The sequence below is a fragment of the Symphalangus syndactylus genome, chromosome 2, assembly GCF_028878055.3.
Source record: "Symphalangus syndactylus isolate Jambi chromosome 2, NHGRI_mSymSyn1-v2.1_pri, whole genome shotgun sequence".
Lineage (NCBI taxonomy): Eukaryota > Metazoa > Chordata > Mammalia > Primates > Hylobatidae > Symphalangus > Symphalangus syndactylus.
In genome coordinates this window covers 120,040,448-120,047,168 of record NC_072424.2, presented here as the reverse complement: position 1 = coordinate 120,047,168, position 6,721 = coordinate 120,040,448, and the positions used below count along the sequence as shown (strand labels likewise).

The 6,721-nt window shown below is 42.1% G+C and overlaps 1 non-coding gene across 1 annotated transcript; it reads right to left on the bottom strand.

Annotated features, from left to right (window-relative positions):
* Positions 1 to 2,558: 2,558 nt before the first annotated feature.
* On the bottom strand, positions 2,559 to 2,629 carry TRNAG-GCC (transfer RNA glycine (anticodon GCC)). Its single transcript has one exon. It is a non-coding gene; the product is annotated as a tRNA-Gly (tRNA).
* Positions 2,630 to 6,721: the final 4,092 nt, after the last annotated feature.

Genomic DNA, 6,721 nt, shown 5'->3' with positions numbered 1-6,721 from the left:
AGTCTCACTCTGTCACCCAGGCTGGAGTGCAGTGACACAATCTCGGCTCACTGCAAGCTCCACCTCCTGGGTTCACACCATTCTCCCGCCTCAGCCTCCCAAGTAGCTGGGGCTACAGGTGCCCGCCACCATGCCCGGCTAATTTTTTTTTGTATTTTTAGTAGAGACGGGGTTTCACCATGTTAGCCAGGATGGTCTTGATCTCCTGACCCCATGATCTGCCTGTCTTGGCCTCCCAAAGTGTTGGGATTACAGGCGTGAGCCACTGCACCCGGCCAATAAGGCTTCAATAGCTTTGCTTGGTAGTCTTTTTTTTAGTCTATCATTTTCTATCTCTTTATTATATTCAATGTATTTTGATGTGTCTCTTATAAACATTGCAAGGGTTTGTTAAAAATCTTATCAAACAGGAATGACTTTCAGTTTTACCCATACAAAATATAAAGCTAAAAGATTGGACAAAATATGTGAAGCAATGATTTCCAAACAGTGGACTTTGGACATTGACAGTGCAAACCTTCAATCCCTAACAGAAGAGAATCTCATGAGACGACTCCCACTTCACGCTAGCTCTGTGCCTGGAGAAAATTTTCTGAGCACAAAGAGGTAGAATCCAACCAGAAAGAAAACTGTGGCCCTACTGAACTGAGGAAGAAGAGGTCAGAGTTCTGGAATCAGAAAGAGTAAGTAGGAAGGGTGCTACGCCTAAGGACTCTAGATCCTTGGTTTGGGACTGGGCTTCACACATGTAATGTGAGGCTATTGAGACTGAGGAGGACTGCTGTGTGGTCAAATCAGAAGGAATATGCTAGAGTTCAAGTCACCATGCAAGATCCGTGAGCAACTCCTTAGGTGAATTGTGAAAGACAGCCAGGTATACTCTTTGCTATTGCAAATGGTCACACTTTCACTTCCATCCAAGACTTACTGTTAATTTTACCTTTCCCCTCTGTTTTCATTATGCTTGTGGGTTTTTTTCCTGAACCTTTTTCACCCTGTCAAAATGTGTGCCAGGACTCTCTGGGACCATTATCCAAATAAAACATAAAAATATTTCTTTGCCAATTTTTCTTGAAAGGAATTGACCTGTAGTGTCATTAAAAATATAAAATTGATTTGAGGGTAGATATAAGACCCAAATATCATTAACCAGGTATTTAAATAGGAATTATTTAACTAGATAAACTCCTTGTCAATGCATATTGTCAAGTTTTAAAAAATATTACTCAGAGACTGATGCAATCAACTCACTAGTTCTGGAATAGGGTAAAGCCTAGAGGCAAAGAACAGTTCATGAGAATTAATAGTGTAGGTAGCCATCTACAAAATGTTACTGACTGGCCTGCCATAGGCTCTGTCATAGTGTGGCCAACTGCCACGGTTACTTGAGACCGTCATTATAGCAGTTACTGTTGTTACTGCCTGAGACCGTCATTACAAACTGAACGAAGGGACGAACTTAGAAATTATAACAAAAAACAAAAGAAACCGTTTTAAAAGAAGGGGAGCCGGGGAAGAAGAGAGCTCCCCGCTTCCAGTGAGCAAAGGCAGCCCCTGAGCTTCCACAGCCCCTCCTATTTATTGGGTAACAAGAGCGAGGAGGAGGAGGTAACAACTGGTCAGCTGCTTAATTGATCACATGTTCATATTGTTACTAACAGGCTTCAGATGTACCTAATCACAAGAAACACTGCGCTTGGGGCACGACTGCCCTCAGCATTCCTTCTGGGTGGCAGATGCAGTTTCGTCAGTTTGTCAAAATTCTGCATTTATGAGAAACAGTTTTATTGCTTACTCATATAGCCTCCAGTGGTATACTGAGTTGATCACAACCCTCATTCTTTCGGCCTGTAACATCATAGGACCAAGATTTATGCTTAGAAAATACCTTCCAGTCTTGACGTCTACAGACATCATGTTCTTCATGTCTCTGGAAATTCTTTTTTTTTTTTTTTTTTGAGACAGAGTCTCGCTCTGTCGCCCAGCCTGGAGTGCAGTGGCGCCATCTCAGCTCACTGTAAGCTCCGCCTCCTGGGTTCACACCATTCTCCTGCCTCAGCCTCCCGACTAGCTGGGACTACAGGCGTCCGCTACCACACCTGGCTAATTTTTGTATTTTTAGTAGAGACGGGGTTTCACTGTGTTAGCCAGGATGGTCTCAATCTCCTGACCTCGTGATCCATCTGCCTCGGCCTCCCAAAGTGCTAGGATTATAGGCGTGAGCCACCGCGCCTGGCCTGGAAGTTCTTTTTTTCTCTGTTTTTTTTGGAGACAGAATCTCATTCTGTCCTCCAGGCTGGAGTGCAGTGGTGCAATCTCGGCTCACTGCAACCTCCGCCTCCCAGGTTCAAGCGATTCTCATGTCTTAGCCTCCTGAGTAGCTGGGACTATAGGCGTGTGCCACCAGGCCTGCTAATTTTTAGTAGAGAGAGGGTTTCACCATGTGGGCCAGGCTGAACTCGAACTCCTGGCCTCAAGTGATCTGCCTGCCTCGACCTCCCAAAGTGCTGGGATTACAGGTGTGAGCCACCATGCCCAGCCAAAATGGGATGCCATGTTGCATAGGCCAGGAAATGAACCTGGACCTCCCGCATGGCAGGTGAAAATTCTACCACTGAATCACCCATGCACCTATGGAAGTTCTTTCACGATACCTCTCGAAGGGGTAGTATTTAAGTGGGATCAGCTCTTTCCACAGGAATAATCAATAATTTCAGTGGTTCTCCTAGTGTCCAAGGGGCTTCCATCTATAGTCTGATCTGATTTGGCAACATCAGATGTGTTGAATGGCACTGAGTAGACACTCATGTCTTACCACTTGTGCTATGAAGCAACAGTGATTCCGAGATACCAGGTGACTTTTTTTTTTGGCTTGTAAGCACCAGTGTCTTACTCTTTGCACTTCTCCTTGCTGCTTTCCTAGTAACAGTTCCCAGCAGCAAGGGCTTCTGTGAGCTTTACTATTTGGTCAGGCACTAGTCTGTAGAAGAGAGGTGGGGCAGATCAGAGCCAAAGTCCCCAGCTCAAAAATTTCTCTTCAACATTATTTTGGGGTGGCACCAAGAGTGATAGGCATTCCCAAAGCCGCATTTTGCTATAGCTTCTCCTCTGCTCTTTCTATGGAGTTTTCACAGTGAACCTGATCTCATTTACTCCCTTTTTTTCCATCCTCAGGCTTCCTTCTCACTCCTCTCCTCAGGCGTACAGTAACCCCTACTCTATCACTTTACTCATTACCCATTCACACGAGAACTGCACTGACCAACATGGTAGCCATACCAATAAAAGCCATGTTTAAATGAGTTAAAATGAAATTTAAAATTCAGTCACTCGGTTGTTCTAGCCCCATTTCAAGTGCTCAATAGACACATGAGGCTAGTGGACTAAGAAAGCAGATGCACAAATATAGAACATTTCCATCATCATAGAAACTTCTATTTATTGAACAGAGTTGCACTAAAGTGTAAATGACTAATAATAGCTTAAAATACTTTTCCTTCTGGGAGAGCTATATTTAACTGAATTCGTTTACTAAATGGATCCAGCTCTGATATTACCCTTTGTTTAAGAGAAGGTTTATAAGCATCCAGCCTCTCCACTGCCCCAGAAAGCATAACACCTAGACCAGAGGTGCTCAGATCTAATTGCACATAGGATCACCTGGGAAACGCAATCAGACTCTCAGAAGGGAGCGGGGCAGGACACTTGCGGTTTTAAAGTCCAGGTGATTCTAATATTCAGTTGGCATTGAGAACCACAGACCTAAACTGTTACTTGGGATGGCTAGGTCTCTGGTGGTGATAATTTTGCTTTAGGTGTAAAGTAATCCATCAACCTGGCTTGTTACTTCCCAGAGCCACATTTACTATTGCATTTTGATTTTTGCTTGGGCTCCTTTGGCCCCAGAAACTTGCTTTGCTTTTCTTTAACTCGCAGCAATTGATTTTGTTAGAGTTTGTCTAACTGACCAATATATTTAATACTTAGTAATACTGATAAGGAAGCCTCAATGATGCAGGTAATAGAGTGATAAGCAAATTTAAGCAGTAAGGCAGGAAATCATTAGTTATTTGCTTTCTGCTCTTCAAATAACCACATTCATTTCCTATTAGCCAAACTAAAAATAACAGAGTAAAGAGAAAGAATATTTTTCATATAGTTATCAGAGGCCCACAGAACCCAGAGCCAAGAACAATCATTGCAGACCATGCAGTGGAAGGCACTACTTTACTTACCTAGAGGAAGGAGGCACTAGGATTCAAGACACACACAGCTGTCTAGAGGCAGGACTACACAGTCTGGTCACTCCCAGCAGAACACTATCCAGTCTGTGCTCCTGTCTCCCTCTGGTTCATTTAAAGCATCAATGTAACCACTCAAAATTCATATAACAAAGCAATATGTTCATTCAAAGCAGTATGTAACTATCAGAACAGCTTAAACTGAAAGCTATTGGGTTAGGAAAAAATGGGTTAGAGAAAATGGATTGGGGAAACGGGTTAGGGAAAAAAAACATGAGACAAACCCAAGTTTTTTTGGTCCTGTTTTTGTTTTGTTTTGTTTTGTTTTGTTTTGTTTTGTTTTGTTTTGTTTTGTTTTGTTTTTGAGACAGGGTCTTGCTCTGTTGCAGTGGTGCAATCATGGTTCACTACAGCTTTAACTTCCTGGGCTTAAGTGATCCTCCCACCTCAGCCTCCTGAATAGCTGAGACTACAGGGGTATGTCACCACACCCAGCTCATTTTTAAAATTATTTTTTGTAGAGATGGGGTCTTGCTATGCTGCCCAGGCTGGTCTTGAACTCTGAGTTCAAGCAATCCTCACGACTTAGCTTCCCAAGGTGCTGGGATTACAGGTGTGAGCCACCATGCCTGGCCAGTCCTAAATCTTATACATTTTGTGGAACTCTCTTTAAGGATAGAAAAAAAACGTTAGGTATGAAACAAATATTTATAAAAGGTTACAAAAGAAAGAACATTACAGTTTTCAAAGACTTTCTCCAAATCAGAAAATCCAGAAAAAATATTTTATTTATTAACTGCTGATACACCTTATACTACTTCTACTGTAATTTTTGCTGCACATAACAACATTTTTTTTTTGTAGAGATGGGGTTCTCACTATGTTGCCCAGGCTGGTCTTGAACTCCTAACCTCAAGCAATCTTCTTACCTCAGACTCCCAAAGGAATTACAGGTGTGAGCTACTGTGCCTGGCCTATAACAACTTTTATATCACTATTTTGGCAAGAATAGTATACAAATTCAGTCTTTCCACCATTGTGAGTGGTTAATATTATTAGCCAATATTATAGTTACTGATAGTTTAGAAAACTTTCAGCTTCAAACTCCATTATTGGTAATACCATATATATATTTAGAATTTTTATCAAATCTAAAAAACTCTAGTTCCTTTTTTATATATAAGCTGTAAGATTTCTGGCATTTCAAGTTTTCTTGTCTATTGACTTATTTTAAATGCTAACGCCCACTAACCAGTGTGACGCTGATGTTTTTTATGGTGAATTAGGAGTGTATGTTATCTTTGCTAATGTCAGATTTCGTGCCATGTCAGCAAGAAAATTAATAAAAGCCTAAGCAAGAGCAAAGAGCATGGCCCAGCAAAGGAAGAAGTGCCCTTTGGCTGGAGCATGGTGTAAAGGGAGATCTAGAGGGGACGTAACCTAGAAAGGTGTGTTAAAGCCAAGTCGGACACGAGTTATAGTGCCAAATGCTGTTGGTGGCTGAGGATAGACTATCATGCCTCTCAGTTAAAGAATTAAGAAAACTGTTTATGGATTACTGAACACATGAAAGGAGTGTAGGGTAAGGAGAATTTTCAATAGAATCAGACAAACCTCTGGATTCTGTCTCTATCCTCACTAGCATGTGAGGCCTCCCCATCAACCAGTCATGGGAGTGACTGCAAGCTACATAAAGAGACCTCACTAAACCCAAAGTGAATGTGTCATCAACATCAGCTCAACTAGCCCTTAGCTGTATTTCAAAAATGACATGTTTACTCCAACTCTACCTGGCAAGGGGGGAAACATGAGGGATCTGAAGTTGGATCAAAAAGGAGAATATTCTGAAGTAATTGGATAAAATGTCTTACTTTTGCAAATTTTACAAGTACATATGGCCATATGAAGATACTACTGGGACCCCACCTAGAGTCTTGGTGTGGCACATGCAAAGGAGAAGTCCCAAAGCTTAAGCATCAATAACTTCGATGTAAATCCTCTGCTTGGAGCCAGATGCCTGGGTTTGAAACTTAGCTGTGTAACTGTGCAGAAGTTACCTAATCTTTCTGGACCTCAGTTTCCTCATTTGTGAAGTACTAACAATAGTATCTACCTTGTAGGGTGGTTGAGAGGATTGATTTATATATGCAAATAGCTAATAACAGTGCTTAGCACATATTAAAGGCTTTTTATCTTAGAACAAGCTTGTCCAATTCACGTCTCAAAGGCTGCATGCGGCCCAGGATGGATTTGAATGCAGCCCAACACAAATTTGTAAACTTTTTTTTTTTTTTTGAGACTGAGTCTCACTCTGTCACTCAGGCTGGAGTGCAGTGGCACCATCTGGGCTCATTGCAAGCTCCTCCTCCCGGGTTCACGCCATTCTCCTGCCTCAGCCTCCTGAGTAGCTGGGACTACAGGTGCCCACCACCATGCCTGGCTAATTTGTTGTATTTTTAGTAGAGATGGGGTTTCACCAT